We start from the raw sequence: 18,474 nt of genomic DNA, 5'->3' as shown, positions 1-18,474 counted from the left end.
GTGAGCCAAAAGAGGGTTATAACTTTCCCATATAAATAGAGAGAAACATTTGAAAGTTACTCTTACACCAGTTAAAGCTATAAATATGCAGGTGTTTTAAGGAAAAAAAAAGTGGAAAAGGCTCCAATAGGAACCTTTTAAAATAAACACATGACTCACAAACATAAGGCTTTAAGGGAGATCTGCTTAGACCATTTAATTACATGAGATCTATAAGGAGGCTCAAAACAGCTTTGAAACTCAGAATATTTATGTTTTGTTAGAGAAGGAAAAATAATAAACCAAAAGAGAAAAACCTGAAAATTACTATGTGAGACAATACGAAAACAAAGGAACTTGTAAGTATCCAACTGCCCTGTGGGTCAGTGCACAGCAGGTCTGGTTTCTAGGAACTTTTTCATCTGTGAGCACGAACAGCTGGCTGTGGGTCTATTGCCTGATCATCCTAACAGTATCTCAATCGCTGCTTCAGCTGCTAGGCTTTTGTTCCTTGCTGCCACACGCCTTTTCTCTATCCCACTTTTTGACACATTCTGTCACCTTTCCTCCCCAATACACTCAGTGGCTCCAGAAAAGGAATCTTTTTCACTTATTGTTCACCAGCTCTACTCAATCTCTTTTCTAGTTAATGTAGACACAAAATTAATTTACACAGATCAGTTTCAAACTGCTCACAGAGTTGAAACAACTGTTTCACAGAGGGCTAGCTAAGGTTTTTTAGGGGGGGAGGATGTGTTAAATTAGATCTTCTGCTTGGATTGCATCTTCACACAATCTGATTTAAAACAATTTAATTTCTGTGAGTTTAATTCTGCATGAACCTTTAAAGAAATTAAGAAGTGAAACAAGTGACAAGCTGCATGTGTACTCTGTGCTCAACACTGCACTCTGTGCAAAGATGAGCCTGACAGCTGCCCTGGAATATAGGTAAGTCAGGAGAAATTTATCTTCTAAGAGCAAACAGGAAAGCTCATGTTTGTAGACCCTTTCAAAGAGTCCAGCTGAAAAGATTAATTTGGAGTCTGCAGCTTATGCTGACTGGAAGACACAAGGGAGGGACCTTGCTATATAGCACTACGTTAAAAGCAGAAAATGTTGCCTAACTTAGTATCAAGGAGCAAAAAACCCCACCAAACACTAAATGTCCACGCAGATTTGTAATGATCTTGTCCTGTTGCATTGTTGGTATAATTCAAGCATTCTCCTAGGCATGAAATGCAAATCCTGTTAGCTTGAGGAAGTTAATTATTAGTTTTTTCTCAAGAAGAATACCATAAATGTTTTTTTCTTTGGTATACTTAACAAAGCATACAGAAATCCATACTTTTGTTTATATGAAATTCTCTAATATTCTGGACAGGAGGGTGGAGCAAAGCACTTTTTAATAGGTGTGCTATTTTGTGCATTGAGATTTTTATTTTAGGATATGATTCATTGCGCACCTACTCAGAGCTCCATCTGCAAGCCCTCTGTGACAGGCAGAATAGAGTATTTACTCTATCACTTCTACAACACATGCCAACAGTACTGACAATCAACAGAGAACCACATTTCATGTTCTCTGGTCATAACATTTCCTCTTACATCATCTGGCCTTTACTAAAAACAAAAGCAAAACCTCAAATGCATTAAATGTCCAGAGCAGGATGGTCTATTATGCCTTGGGATATTATGCCTTCGGATATCTGAATTCTGAGGATTCAAGCAAACACACGGGTGTCACCCAGTACGGGTGGCTGTATGAAACAGAAAACTGAATGACTGTCCCTCCATGGTAGAACAGGTTTATTAGATCTTGAAAGCACTGCCTCTGTACCCATATTCTCATATTGCATAATGGCTTGTACGGAGACAAACCCTAAAGAGTACGATGAGCTTAACACTCTCCTTTGCTTTCTTCCTATTTCTTTTATCTACTTTCATTCTTCTTGCTTCCTTCCCTACTCACTGACAGAGCAGAAGTACTGGTGATCGAGAGATATAAAAGTCCACCATTCTATTTTATTATTAAATGCTGTATTTCAGCAATATAGTATATATTTAATTCTGAGAAATTAAGCATTTATCTAATTTGCATTTGAAACAAAAGCATATAAAGCATATAAAATTCTGTTTAAATCCAGTTATTCCGTGTCTACTTAATTAGCTAGAATAGTTTTCTCATTCAGTACCACCATGCACCTTTCCAGAAAGAAAAAAAAAGAAAGTTAAGGCACACAAGAAAAATATTTCCAGTTTCAAAAGATTTAGAAGAAGAGAAGTGAAAATATGAAAATTACAGTGGCCTGGACACTATAACAGGAACCATTGTCCCAGAACTCATGCCCTGACAGACCCAATGCCCAGAATTTACTGGATCGTAATTTTATATTTGGAGCAACTGACTATTAAATTAATTCCATAGAGGGAATATGCATTAGTTTAATTTTCTTAAAACTCCAATCTTCAATAAAAGTGATAAAAAGATGGAAAACTATTTAATAATGTAAAGCTACAGTATTAAAACAGTGCTTCTTCCCTGTTAAACAAGAGGGGAAAGTTATTGTAGGATGGTCATACTACAGACCAGCATTTATGCTCAAAGAGATTAACTAAGACTGGCTGTTAAGTAAGTGAATACATTCTTAACAATTTGTTATGAGACCTGAAGAGAACTTCTTTAAATTCTTTTGTTGCATAGGTTCAGCTTACAAAATACCAAAAGTACTTGCAAAAAACAACCCTATAAAACTAACACTTGAAAGCTAACAGAAGAAAATACATAGAATTGAAAAGGGAGTTAATCCAAAGGTATGTTATAGCTAATATGCAGTCATTTACCTAATTAAATCTTGATACAAGTGAAATGAGGGTGTTAGTATAAATCAGTGTATGAGCAAAACTAGTATATGCATAATTTATATCCTAAATTTTATTTAGCACTAATCTAGACAAAATAAGTTGGAATTTTTTTCATTTTACATGACTTCTGTTCACACATTCTGATGAATAGTCAATGTAAAAAGGAATCAGGAATAATGAAGGCTTCAGCTGTATAAGAAAGTTACATGAGTTTACGTGATCTATTTCTAGACAATTTATGTTTATATTTACACATATAAAACAGAACTTTGAAGTGAATTTGCTTAAAAGTTTCCTTTACGGTGAGCTCCTCACAGTAAGTCTCAAGATTATAATATAATTTAAAAAAAAAAATTTAAATAGAGAACCTGGAAGCAGCCAGGTAAGACAGAATGTAAATAGAAGAAAGCTTATGAACAAGTAATTGCCTGTTTTTCTTTGCTCAAAAAACCCTTTCTTTCAGACCTGATGTCTGTTCCCTCCTCAGTAATTTTATTTCAAAAACTCTGAAGTTCCCTCCAGTATCAAGGAGGTTGCCATTTTATCGCCTGTGAAATTTGACTTGCAGCTCTGCAAGTCAAAGGAGCAATTTCTCCTCTTAACTGTTCCTCTGGAGCTGCAGGCTCTTAGACCCTCATTGTGTTTCTTCCTGCTTTTTTACTCCTTGATAATTTTGTGGTTTCTAAAATTGTCTTTTTTAGAGTATTTTTATATGCCTCTAAGGAATGACAATCTCCTCTGATTCCTTCAGAGGTCTTACCTGATACAGTCAGTCTTATAAATAGAACACATCAAGTAGGAACAACTAAGAGCCCCCAGGTTAGGCCATACCCTCCTATGTTGTAGAATGAACTTGCTAATAGACAAAGGGAAACACTGTTCTTCCATAATTTGCACATACACCATAATACAACATAATACAACCATTATGTGCTCTCTGAAATCAGCTGAATGAATTAATGTCTTGTAGTCAGTATAGGAAAAGCTTTTATCCAATACTGATTATCTCCTGTGGTTTTTTTGGTAGCCAAGGAAAGGCAACGCTCCCAAAGTACTTTACTTTTCCTTTAAAACTATGCTACAAATCGCTGAATGATTGATGATTTTTCCTTTTACAAGTTCCCATTGTAAAGCTGTTCTGAAGTAGATTACTATTAATTTTGCAATCAAAATCATACTACACCCTATGACTCACTAAAAGAATGCCAGGGAAAAAAGCGCCCTAGCATTTTAAAATGCCAAAAATGGGGTGGAGGGTGAGAAAAGGCACAATAAAAAGCGTTTTTAGTGCTGCAGAGTAAAACGGCATGGACTACAGATATATTAGCTATTATTCTAGAAACTAGAAGTATACAGTATTTTATAGAATTTCTATTTTTGACTGTGGAACTGAGTCCCTCACTTTTAAATTCCCAAGAAATAGTTAACACATTGACAGGTACAGAGTCAACCCTGCAAAACAGCTCACAGAGAGAACTTCTCACCTTGAAGGCATGAGTAATCTTTGGTTAACGAAACACAGTTACATATTGGGTTTACATGGCCACATTTTGATAGTAGGGGGCTACAGGGGTGGCTTCTGTGAGAAGCTTCCAGAAGCTTCCCCCATGTCCAGCAGAGCAATCCCTGTCAGCTCCAAAGGTGGACACACCGCTGGTCAAGGCTGGGCTGATCAGAAATGGTGGTAACGCCTCTGAGATAACATATTTAAGAAGAATTTTTAAAAGATATAATTGCAGCCAGAGAAGAGCAGGGTGAGAACATGTGAGAGGGACAGCGCTGCAGATCCCAAGGTTAATGGAGAAGGTGGCAGAGGAGGTGCTCCAGGCGCCAGAGCTGAGATTCCTCTGCAGCCCCTGGTGCAGACTGTGATGAAGCAGCTGAGCCCCTGCAGCCCCAGGAGATCCACAGGGGTGCAGAAATCCACCTGCAGCCCATGGAGGAGCCCACACTGGAGCGGGTGGAGGTCTGAGAGGAGGCTGTGACCCCATGGGAAGCCCATGCTTGAGCAGGCTCCTGGCAGGGACCTGCAGACCCATGGAGAGAACGAGCCCACACTGGAGCAGGTTTCCTGGTAGGACTTGTGACTCTGTGGGGGACCCTTGTTGGAGCAGGCTGTGCCTGAAGGGCTGCACCCTGTGGAAGAGCGACCCACATTGCAGCAGCTTGCGAGGAACTGTTGCCCATGGGATGGCCTCATGCTGGAGAAGTTCAGGGAGAACCATCTCCTGTGGGAGGGACCCCACACTGGAGCAGGAGAGACTCTTCTGGCTGAGAATAATAACAATAACAATGTGTGATGAAATGACTGTAACCCTCATTCCCGTCTCCCTGCACTGCTAGGGAGGAGGAGGCAGAGATGAGAAAGAGGGAGAGGTAGGGGAAGGTGTTTTTAAAATTTGTTTTTACTTCTCATTATCCTGCTCTGATTTTGTTAGCAATAAATTCAATTAATATCCCCAAATCAAGTCTGTTTTCCCCATGACAATACTTGGCGAGTGATCTTTCTTGGTCCTTATCTCAACCCACGAAACCTTCACCGTATTTCCTCTCCCCGACCAGCTGGGAAGAGGAGTGATAGAGTGCGTCTTGTAGGTGCTGGGCATCCAGCCAGCGTGAACCCTCTACACATTAAAAAATACAATTCAATTGATGATTTCCCAAGATCTCTCCATGAAGAATCTGTACTGAACCATATTTCAGAGTGCAAGACTAAAGTACTTAATTCAGAGTCACTTTTCTGGATCAAGGTGATTGTCCTCATCGGGCAGAAAAAGCAAGCTTAACATTCAGCTCAGGAGATTTTACCTCTTCCAATGTTTTAAGAAGACAAAAAGAAGGCCAGTGGAAAGGAAGCAAAAAAAGGAGATTTTACCTCTTCTAATGTTTTAAGAAGACAAAAAGAAGGCCAGTGGAAAGGAAGCAAAAAAAGGACAAGTTATTTTTCTTATCAACCACAATAATGAAACAGCCATTTGTGCTCCTGCTTTCTGTAGAAAAAATCAAACAGCCTCTAAAGAGCAACAGTAGAAGTGTAGAGAAAATAATTTTTAAGAATCTGGTTTGACATTCTGAACTTGTACTGAAGCAGAGCCTTGGCACCAAAGGTGAAGTCACAGCTCTTGATCCATAAGATCTTTTTTGAACTACTATTAATAAGAAAGACTGAAAAATAACAATAATAATATTGTTAGTATACCCCAACCATTTGTTGGCCCTACTGAGATTTTTGCTTTGCCAAAATGCAAGTAGAAAAATTAGGCACATGAGAAGTGAATTTAATTAGGAACTTGCCATCTGGCATAAGCTGGCAAATGTTAAGTGGCGCCCTTTCAATACAGAAGAAACAATAATCAACCAGGGAACAGATTATAAGCTATTTCCTGTTAGATTGAAATGAGCAAATTAACTATGGGAATAGTGTATTATCTAGTATTTTGAAGGGTTATCCTCGAGGCTGAGCTGTAGGCAACCACAGCAAGCAGAGTAACCACAGTAAAAGTGTTGACTTAAAATCGACAGATGTAAATTGATAAATTTTGGCAGTCTTTAAGAATATGACATTCCAACTTATTAAGCAAAGTTTGACTATAACTTGTAAAATAAATAATTGTATCAGTTTAAACAAGAAATAATAGTAGTGCTATCTGGAGCAATGTTTATTATAATTTGACATCCCATTCTGACAAATATGAAAAATAATAAAGAATAACCAAGTAGTATGGAAATGGACAACAAACTGAAGTAGGCTCTACTCAGCTGCTCTAGTTGTGCAAAACAGGAGACAATTTGTTTGATTTTAGTAAGAAACATTATCAACAAATGCCCAAGTTTTCCTCTAGTGAACTTGTGATTCATAGTAGTTTCATAATTACTAGTCAAAGTAATTGACTAGTAGGGAATACGTTCATTTTAACCATAACCAGAAGGTATGGTTAAAAGCCTTTTTCCCTGTTATTTACTCACAACATTTAATGTCACATCTTTACTTCTCACACTCCATTGGCTTTGCATCAGCTGAAGTGACAACAGCTGCATCCTAGTTGGTATGATCACCTCATTTACTGTCTGAATAAATGACACAATTTTCAGCTGTGCAGTCAAACACCCAGTCCATCGACTGCTAGAAAACGGCTGCAGGGCTAAACACAAAGCCAAGGCACAGATCAGCCCCTCCAGCAGAAAACAACTTCCAGAAATTCACTGTCCATTTCCTAAGGAAAAGGTGTCTGACCATCTCCAACCTACTGTGATGACCCACACTTCCCCTTAAGGGTGGGTCATCACACCTATTCTGTTACGGTGTATTAATCCAGCAGATAAGCACCAAAACCAGGCTAAAAGTGCATTGGTCTAGTCAGCTATTGCACAAAACTGAATGGACCATTTTATGCACAGTATAACTAGCTGCATATCCAGTTTAACCATGACTTAGAGCTATCTGTACTTTTTCTAGCATTTTCTACGGAAGCATCCTTGATATTTCCAAGAATATCAATAGGAAGAGGCCTTAAAGAATAACCAGCAACATACAAGTAGTCAGTGCCAAGCCTTTCAGATTTTCAGAATGTGCACGTATCTTTGGGGCTCTTTCTCTTTAATCGTCATTGTTAGACTTTATAATTAACTGATTTTACCTGCCTCATAGGAACCTTAAAATCTGATTCTGGGCTTGGCAAAGCCATCAATACCAGACCACTTTATTTTTATATTCTCAGGCAAGTTCTAGTAGACACTTGATGTACTTCTCTTTCCTCATTAACTTTGCTTGACATGCTTAGATTTTAAGATTTTTCTTAAGTCAAGGGCATCTTGCTTTGCTATCAATAGCTAGTAGTTCTTATTTCTTATACCATTTAATACTCCTTGTCTGTCTTCTATAACATATCCCCAAAAGATGAAAAAAATTAATGAAGCTGCATTTTAAAAACAGACATATAGTCCAATACATTTGCGGGTGCATGTGAAAATACTTACAGGTATCTCTCAAAATTCCCCCACAATTCTCTACTGCTTGCCACAGGACCGAGCAAGTGGAAAGGATGGCAGTTTTGTTTGCTACTGAAATAGTCTGGGGAGTAAAGGTCTGGTCAAGACTATATTCAGATTTTCTCCTGAGAATGGCACAGGAAGAGAAGCTATATTTTTGGATATTTGTGTTCTCCTTACATTTTTAAGACTGAATCAAGGAGGGATTGGCACTTTTGACACCTGAGGCTAGAAGAGAAGTTGCCTCCAGCCATACTGATTTTCATGACAGCTTTCCTGGGTATCTTGTTAGCTGAAGACTGGAAAGTCAGGGAAGATAGACACTGAGTGTTGCATTTGTGATATTTAGCATCCAACAGCACATAGGAATACTCCTCCTGCAGTGATATGGATACCCAAGTGACTGTGAAAAAGACAATGACTCACCTTCACTGTTGCTAGGGAAGTTGTTCAATCCTACAGGCAGATTGTAACAATGCTTCATGTAAAGGCCATGCATTGAGAGACCAGGATGAGCAGCTTGTGAAGTACTGTAGGAAAGTTTGACCTTACTCTGGGAGAAACTAATGGAGGAAAACCCACAAAGGACAGACCCTGAACAAAGAAGGAGCATTTCCAGGCTGCTGGTTTAGTAGTCAATCTGCTGTAGGAAGATACCATTTCTGCTCTTGATGCTTAATGTGCAAGCTACATACAGGTTAAGGAGAATGGCCCTTAAAATATAAAAGACTACCTCTGTGAGCAACAAAACTGTACTCACTGAACATTTTCCAGCAGCACCCTCCCCAAGATGATAGGAAATTAGTACACCCTTCTAATCATACAATGTAACCTCTGCAGAACAAGCCAAGAGATGAAGAGATTCTTCTACATTAAATTCTATCTCTTTGCTCAAGTAGCATTTTATAGCCTCATGTATTGCAAGTCTCTTGTCTTCACTGCAAGAGAAGTCTTCACTTGTCTTTCACTGCAAAAGAATAGATTGGGCTTTGTTTTGTACCATTATTTCTACTTGAAGCATATTCTTGTAGTAAGTCTATACCTTAGGTAGCTTGCTTTCTTTTCCAGCAATCATCAACATTCTAAACAACGACTTGTACATGGTCTATATACTGTCCAATAGCTCCACTTTAAATCTTCTTCTTATAGCAGTACAGATAACCAGGTAATTTGCATTTGTTAATTATTTTATGGTTACAAAAAAATGGAGAAAATATGTCAACCTAATTCATATTTATATGAGTGTTGTACACTCATTTATAATTAAAAAATCCCCAACATCACTAATAGAAAATATTTTGGGCTATATAAATTTTTAAATGGCATATTCCAAAATTACAAAATTAAGTATGACAAGAAAAGACAGATTCATAGTCCCTCTTCCATGCTTAGTAAACAGTAAAATTTACATGCTTACTTATATTCCTCTATGAAAAACATAAGTACCTTAAAAGTATCTTTTTTCAAAAGTTTTTACTAGAAATACCACATAAAATCAACTGTTTGTTCTGTGTAGGCCCAGGGAACAGATCCAGAGGAGGGCAAAGGCCCCGATTAGCAAGATAAGGTAAAAAATAGCAAGCCAAACAGATGGATCCATTGTAACTAATGGAGTGTCAATTTCTTATCAACTAAAGTGACCTTATACGTACTTTGCATTCCCAAAAGATAACTAAGCATAAACGAGATATGAGGTTTCTTTTTTTTTCTTATTGAAAGAGTAATTATCAATTAGCAATGCAGTGAAGGTTCTGTGTCACTCTCTCAGAACCACTAACAGTTTCAAACTTTGAGATACGTATTTAATGCGCTTGGTGCAGAAGCAGCACTATTGACAACTGGCTATCTCTGAAGGATGCTTCCCAGTTTTCAGCAGATTGCAATGCAGCATCTGTAATGATGTCAAGTACTAACAATTCTCACTCCTCATTCCTAAGCCAATCCCATGCAATTCATTACAGCTCTTGATTTCACCTGCTTTAGCAAGGATCCATAAACAGCAAGCATCCTTGTGAGAAAACATACATTTCCACAAACCAATGCTTTTCTGAGTATGAATAGTGTAACTTTTTCAGGGAGTTGACTCGACCCCAGCTAGACCCAGTGATGTGCCTTTGGAGATAGCTGTAACTTTGATTGAAGATGGATGCCTTTGTCTTGCTTCTTTTTAAGCACTGTGAAACAAAGATTCAATCTTAAGAGGAAAGACAGATAGAATTTAAGGAACAATGCTTGCAGTCATTAGAAAATCCTGACTTCTACAGAACTGTTGGGATAATTCTTATCAAGAGTAACTCTAATAACAAAAATGTAAAGTATAATTTTGAGAATGAAATTAACAAAAGTCTGCCTGGTGTATTTGTGTTAATCTGGGCTAATGATCAGGAATAATAGATTTTTTTGTATAAACTACATGAAAATCTCAGTGTTTTGCTTAATAAATTACATAATATTTAAAAGGAGGGTATTGATTTTATAAAGAGGTATGTTTATAGAGACACTGAAAATTTACACTAAAATAGTCTCCAAAAGTAAGTTTTACAAATTAGATGCTTTGAAACATTTACAGAAACTAAAATTTTTCATAAATAACTAAAACTATAGCAATGCAGAGAATTCAGCAGCTACAGAATATTTGCTGCATTTTCCGTTTTCTTTAGTAATATGAAATCAAGGTGAAAGCAGAAAAGGATTTTATGGCTGTGAGACAATCATAGAATCTCACACCCACATACTTAAAGAGGGCCCAAACAGAGAAAACTGTGAATGTGCCTGGAACAAACTGCAGTCAACCTATAAAGTAGAAGAAGGTGTCTCTAGAAGTTCCAGAAAAGCTTAGGGGAAAAAAATGAAGTCCTGGTGTACCGTATCAATCCCCTTGCCGGAGTTCTCTTACTGCCTTAATAGCCACTCAGCATGGGGCTAGAATCTAAGTCCCAATATAAGAACAATTAAAGAAACATCAGGACCATACACAGCTACAATATGACATTATTTTTTTAATAACCAGAAAACAAACAGTCCCTTTGGGAAGGTATTTAATTTCCTAGAAAAGCTTTTTCTAAAAAGTGAGTGCATCAAAATTTCCCAGATTGTAAATAATAAGTTGTCTTCCACTGTCTATAAATATTTTACTTTCCATGTTAGAACTTGATTTGATGCGTAGCTGTTGAACTCCATTTGAGATAAAATTTTCTCATGTCTATTTACTCTCCAGCTGCTTCAACTAATTTACAAAAAAATGCAAAAAGTGTTGCATAAAACCAAAATATTCACTATCTACTCTGCACCTGTCACTAAAGTGGATGACTGTACAGCTTTTTACCACGGGACTTAATTCAAGCCACAAAAATAAACTCTCTTTTCATCAAGCTCCTGTCTGCAAAACTCTAATTCAGATTACATATGGGAATTCTCCTATCAGCATTCAGAAACACCACACATTGTAGCTAGGAAGAGAAACAAAGCTTGTCTCTGATGTTGTTGTTAACGCCATCCAACATCTTCCACAGCTTCTCAACTGAAAGAGCTATTTTATCTCCAATCCCTTATTTATCCTGATATTCTTGCTTAGCTGCATTTTGAAGCCCCTTTTCATGAATGCAGCTTTCAAAACCAAGGGGGAAAATTATCCTAACCAGTAATGGTGCTCCTTCCTTGGATAATTCACAAGTACATTTTAACAAAGTGCGAATTTATCCTAATGACAAAAAAATGAAGTTTTCCCTTCCAGTGTCCATAGGAGAAATGCTCCAATCCCTGCCCCACTAACATTGCACAAGACAGAACATACCCACTTGCCATTTTTGTACCACTGACACTTTCGATCAGTTCCTTAGATGCAGAGAATGCATAGAAAAAACTTGCCTTTTCTATCCCACATTCTTTGATGGGCTCACATAAGTATTCTAACAGCTGATGGCATGGCACCACCCAACCTCCAAATAAACAATGGTGAACTGAAAACACAGCTGTAGACTTTGAAAGTGGTGCTGTGCTTGATATGTGGCTTTACAGCAAGATGACTGAGGTGAGATGTTAAAGGTATTCAGGTCACTAAGTACCAGTAAAATCCTACAAAGGGTTGGCTTGGGTTGGAAAGGACCTTAATGATCATCTAGTTCCCGCCATGGGCTGGTACCATACGCTAGTATCAGAACTGGTTCCAAAAGCACCACCACATATGACAGGTGAGGACAAATTGCTACACTGAAACAACAGAACCCACTTGCCACTGTGAAAATGAAGAGTTTGGGACACTTTTTGTAAGGCTTACACATGCAAAGGCAAAGAAAGAACATCCTTTTTTTATGTTGAGCACATAACAATACAGAGCTAGCTTCAGAAGCTTAAGGCCAACAAAGAACACCAAGGGGTGACTCTCCCTAGAGTAACTTTAATGGTATTTTGATGCAATAAGGAAAGCAACAAGGAAACATACTGAGGGACTTTCCATCTTTCAACAGGACAACATGGCAGGTGGACTAGATGATCGAAGAAAGTCCCTTCTGACTGAAGTATTCTGTTCTAGTCTATTCTGACATACCTTACATTTCCATGACCTGGATTTGCCATTCTACTGTCTCATCACTCAGAATCAGAAGGTCCTTCTGAAGCTTTTCAATTGATCCTATCTCTAACTTCTTTTCAAATATCAAAGCTCCAAACCCCAACACAGCCCTTTTGACACGTGCTATCACAGAAAAGACACGTGATGTGCATTGTGCAAGATCCGTGTTATGTGGATGGGTCTCAGCACAGAACTGTTGCAGATCTACAGAGACAATGTTTCTCCACTGCAAAAATTTAGCACGTATTTTTACTCTCTGTTTTCCAAGTTTCAGCCATCTGTTTATCCCTTCACAACCCTACTGCTTGTGCCACAGCTGCTTAGTTTCTTAAATTTCTGGTTAGGGAATATCTTGAAAGCATCCTGAGGATATCTGAGGAATCAACGAGAGAATTTTACTGATGTAATTCTCCATGTGCAGGAACACATGATGTCATGCAGATAGAATGAAATTTAAAACTGGAATTGCTCAAAAGACTGATCTAAAATTTGAAAACAAAAATATCTAGCCATATTCCAAGTCAAAAGTATACAATGATTTGCTTTACCCGGTTCTCTTCACACATGCTTTGCCTTCATGACACATACTTCAGAAGCTTAAAAATTCATCTAATTTTTTAACTTCTCAGAAACAAGAACAACAAAATCAATGTCAAAAAAGCTGCATCTAAAACTTTCAGATGCATCAAAGAACCAAAATTATAAGCCACAATGCTGAAGACTGACAGAATGCAAAGAAGCTTTTAGTTTAGCATCCAATCTTCTGAAAATTAAAGTACAACTATCAAAGGAGTAGCAGTATTAAAATAGAAGTTGAAAACTGTCAACTTTTGATAGAAAGATTACTTTTAAAGCGTTAGAAACTAGTCAGATATTTCTAAGTCAAATAAGAGCTTAAACGTTCAGGTTTACATGCGATAGATGCACACTAAAATACAAAGAGAGTATACAAAGAAAAAGCAGCTTGCAGCTTACAGAAAGGTAGAAGAGGCTGCCAGACCAAACAAAATTTCATAGAATTGAAAAAACATGTAATTAGAATTATTAATGTAAAGGAGCATGCTACCTAATTCAGGTAAGGTTAATTTACCTATTTAATGAACCAGTGCAAGGAATTCTGAAATCTGTTCTGGCAACCTATGCATGGTGATTTAGGCACCAAAAAAAAGGGGGAAAAAAAGAGACAGTGATGTTCATCATATTCTCAATTCCTTCTAAACCCACACATCTTCTATAAGAAGCAATTCTTTAGCAGAAGTAAAGAAAAGACTAGTGAATATCCATTATATCCATTTAAGTAATACATACATATAGAGGTGTTCTCTCCATTTCTTTCTTTTAGGTACCTTCTAGATCCACCATCTACAACAACACAATTTTTTGATTTACTCAAAGTAAACTACGAAAATAGCTTTTAGACCAGTACCTCTTACGCAGAAGACAGCAGCCAGTTCTTTAATTCTCTTTTCTTCCTTCACGCAGAGTTTCAGGGAAAAAACCAACAAAAAAATCCAATGAAAACAAAAACCCAATCCCAAACCCTCTCCTCCCAACCACCCAAATCTGGCTCCTGCCATCACTATCAGGAATAGAGACAATCATCTACCACCAGTTGGTATGCAGGTTATCTTATTTTTATGCGTGATCTGCAACGGAAAGACTCCAGCCTAAATATCCACACAGAAAACTGCAGCATTTTTCTTTCACTACATGTGCTTCAAGATGTCAAGCCTGGGAAACAGAGTCCAGCTACCAAAATATTTGGTATTATTGCCTCCACCGACTCGATCACATTTCAGACCATGGCTGGACAGTGTCCAGTGTCCATATGCTAGTCCATCTAACAGGAAGATACTTGGTAAATGACTTCAGACGGAATTACAGCTTGACTTCCAAGGGATGGTAGGAAATTTACCAGGCCTAAGGATTCTTTGACTTAATTCTAAGCCCAGGGCAAGGAGGGAGAAAAGGACTGGCCCTGACTTCCTTCTCTGTTTCCATAAGGACTTCCTAGAATACAAAATTACCGAAAACATGTCACAGTACAGAATTATTTCAGGGCAAAGAGTAAACAGATCAAGTGCAATGATGCCTCTAGACGGTCCACATGCTAAGAACTTTGCCAGATTGGAAAAGTAAAGCAGATAGATTCCTGGAAATCTGTCTAAAACTCATATACAGAGGCATGACAAGTGGCTCTGATAATTCTTGAAATATGCAGAGAGTAGGAGAATATTCTGGGAAATATCACTGAAAGATGATGTTTCCTGTCCTTACATTCTTTCCTAGGCATTTGTTGTGAGCTACTGTCCAAGACAGACTTTTAGGCAAGATGGAGCTGAGGTATTTCCAAAATTTATCATAAATACAGCACTGGAGATATCAGCACCTCAAACACCTCTCTGAGTCTTCTTTTTTATGTTAAGGGGAGCAAACACATAATTCATTTCTACCTGCAAGAGTTCAAGACTGAGCTGTTGTTCCTGTACTGGGTTCTGTTAGAATAGTTGTTACTTGTATTAGGGAGCAGGGTTTGAGTGGAACCATCGCAGTGCAGACTAACTCTCTGGGACTGATACAGATGGCATCTCAGGATAGGTTAAGAACACTATAGACATCATCAGAACCTGTCTGACCTACACAATATACATTCAGCTGGTAGAACTAGTCAAGGAATCCAAAAATGTTCCTTGGCTGTCCACAAATCTCTGTAGACAGTTATGCACTGCAATTGCCAGTTATAAACATTACGTAGAGGAAAGCAATATAAATAGACCCCATAAACTACACCAAGATAAATGGGACCTCCCCTTGAACATATTCCCTATAAACTTGGTTATTTTCAATATGGATGATTTTCAGTTACATTTTCTGCAAGTATGAAAAGACTCAGATTTTGCTCAGGCTGAAGTCATTCCTCAGGTATAAGCTGGGGCTTTGCACACTTTAAAGAGAAGTATCATTCTCCTATTCAATAAGGACAAGTGCCCAGAAAATGGAAGAGCAGGTGTCAGATATCCCAGGCGCTAATCAGAAAAATTCTAGACCCAATCCTGTTCTGAACTCAATAGGACAACTGAGTTCAATTTTCTGAGCCAACGTTCTGTGTAGTGAGGCCTAACACTTGATGAAAGCGAACAGGCAAAGAGAATCATCCTTCACAAGACAGCAGTTTCTTTCAAACTTTGTACTATAATATGATCACAGATGCCAAACTACAACATTTCATGTTAGCTCATGAAGTTGTATTCCATAAACCAGGACAACTTTATATAAACACTCTGGGATCACAGCTTCACCAATGGTGAAGTTACAGCAACGTCACATCTAGGGAATTACCACAAACCAATGGCTTGTATAAACAGCACAACACATTCAAGAGATAAAGCAGTTCAAGAATAAAGAAGACTATGCTGTGAAAATCTAAACTCTTCTGAAGTAGCTGCCACACCATCTACACTCCTGCTTATATGCAGCTGGGATGCAACTTACCTTTCTGAAGAGTATCAGGCTTGGGAAAAGCAGACGTGAGCCAGTACCCACTAATCATCTCAAGGAACAGACGTAGTCAGTGGACATATTTCTCTCTGAAGTCTTTTTCTGATTATACTGCAATGTCCTTTGTTATTATTCCATCTTATATCTGAATCTAATATTCTTTGCTACAGAACAATCCAGCATGAACAGACTGGCTTGAGACTGAACCTATTTAATATTAATCTACCGTCTGGCTGTTTAGGCATTCTCTTGTAAGGTGAAGTAGTATGCTTCCATAGCTAGTAACTTTCTGAATTTGGTTTCCCACTTCCCTGTCCCTTTCTTTAGTCTATAATCAAAAATGTGGCTAGGTCATCTATAGCTTTTTCCAAGTTACATTAAATAAAATACAGTACTCTCCTGTGTAAAACAACTCCTTTGCTTCTGCTCTGGAGAAAGAATTTTGGACTTGTTAAATTTATAGCCACTGCACTATTTTACATTAACTGTATATGCACTATACAGCAAGTCATAAATTATTTTAAAGACCTATTGCATAGTAGGTCATATTTAGTACAGGTAAACGCCTCCCAAAATATTCCCAATAAGAAGTACACTTCAGAAAAGGGATACCTTGCTAGTTGTTGTGAAAAGGTAGACTGTATTTGGTCTTATGCATTTTATAAGTTTGTATACATAAGGTTCAATGTTACAAAGAATATTTCCTATTTTATAATTTAAGAAGAATTAGATTTTACTTAGCTTGTTTTTACTCAGTTTGCAGCAGGTAAATTGTAATTCTTTTTAAATCTTTCAAGAACTTTAAGAAACACAGCCCAGACATACAATGTAAATTCTCAACGTAAAATCCTGAACACAGTCTGTCAAAACACATCAGGTATGAAAAAATTTACATTCATTTGGCTGTGATCTATAATTTTTCAGGATGACAGCTTGGGCATGTGATCACAAATTCCCCTCTTAGAAGGACAACTTCCATAGCATTTAACATGTCCTTGACACCTGCTAATGTTTATGATCTCCATTATTACCTATGTTATGTATCCTATGTAAAGTACTCACAGTACTTTAAATAGGTGTGACATTTTAAGAATTGTAATATTCCAAACATCCAATACTTACAAATCCATAGGATTTGTTATAAGATTGACTTTCAGTGAACTTCAAAACAGAATTTGTCTTTTTGCCTATGCAACGTGTTAGATACCTGTTTTTAAAATTTCTTGTAGAGTGCATTAGCAGCACATAACAATTCACTTCAGATTTAGCCTTCTCTCAGCTACCACCTTTTGCAGAGAATTTTCAGGGCCAGGATTAACTAACTTTAACAGCAATAGCAGGCCAATCCACTTCTGGTACTTTATTTCTCAGGATCCTTGGGACAGAAACCAAGGAACAAGGACTATACAGGATGAAGCCCTTCTGGTGGTGGCACATTTTCAGTGAACTGATTTCCAAAGGACCAGATAGCCTACTTCTTGTCACAGTGGCAAATACAATCTCATGCCAAAGCAGAATCCATAAATCTTTAGAAAAAATAGTGACTGGCACTGGACAGCCATCACAGAATGATCCACAGCCTTTCCCTACTGGCCCATGAAGATCTTTAGGAAGAGTTCAGGAGTAGGGCTAATCAATTGTTTTTGAGAGCAGCAGCTCACTTCAAACTATTTGGAGTAGCACAGTCCAAATTACTCTGTATTCACTGTAGAAAGTCTATAATGAATACAGAGTAAGCCTAATATTTCTAGGGTGGGAAAAAAGAGTTTTTAAGAATTACTCTAAAGATTTTATTTTCAGCAATCTTAGCGGGAAGTTTAGGCCCAAGCAGTTTGCTAAGTGCTCTCCCCTTGTCCAGTTACTGTGACCTTGTTTGTTACTTAAAAAGGAAAACAAAGATATGGTATTTTTGATTAGTAAATTAAATGCAAGGTCAAGCTGCTTTAGCAACAAGGAGTTTTGATAAGGTGCTCCCATGGTTATGTTACAAAAACATGATGACCTTAACATTGCTATGAACTCAGGTTTAATGAAAATGTGAAAAAGCGATTTGTGTAGCCAGGAAATATTACATAATCAGAATGTATCAGCAAGTCTAGCTGAGAAGTAAATATGCAAATGTAATACAAAAAAAGGCTATACATATGGATTTTTATGTATACACATAACAAAAACAGGGGTGTTCCTTGAAGTTTCTTCTGAGGTAATGTTTACTTACCTTACAAAAGTGAAATAAGATAATAGGAAGGCCTTGTGATAAAACACAACTGCTTTTATTCCCGTTATAAAAATGTTCATTCTGCCATCTATCTGGTGAGGTAAGCCTGAGAATTCTCATTACAATTTCAGCATGGCTGGTCATAAAAAAAATAAAAAAAAGTAGGAATAGTTTAAAAAGATAATTGGATTCTTACATGATTGCAATATAGTCTGACACCTCTAAGTAAGGCTATACTTTCTGCCTCTGAACAAAAGGTTACCTGGCATGGGATGTATCTCCTGTCACTAAAGAAGCTATGAGATTTATTCACTTGGAAAGTTAGGCCCTATTTAGTCTGTTATTTACAGAATAAGTA

The 18,474-nt window shown here is 37.6% G+C and overlaps 1 protein-coding gene across 6 annotated transcripts in view; it reads right to left on the bottom strand.

Moving 5' to 3' along the window:
- SGCG (sarcoglycan gamma) overlaps positions 1-18,474 on the bottom strand; it is a 110,239-nt gene that overhangs the window by 79,977 nt on the left and 11,788 nt on the right. Inside the window, exon 2 of one of the 6 annotated variants that reach the window (XM_039565319.1) lies at positions 13,827-13,872. The exons of the other annotated variants lie outside the window; for them this stretch is intronic. The gene's annotated coding sequence lies outside the window, so the exon portion shown is untranslated. The remainder of the gene's footprint in view (positions 1-13,826; positions 13,873-18,474) is intronic. 6 annotated transcript variants of the gene reach the window in all.

The sequence above is a fragment of the Corvus cornix genome, chromosome 1 (assembly GCF_000738735.6).
Source record: "Corvus cornix cornix isolate S_Up_H32 chromosome 1, ASM73873v5, whole genome shotgun sequence".
NCBI classification, from domain to species: domain Eukaryota; kingdom Metazoa; phylum Chordata; class Aves; order Passeriformes; family Corvidae; genus Corvus; species Corvus cornix.
This window is presented reverse-complemented; position numbering and strand designations above follow the sequence as displayed.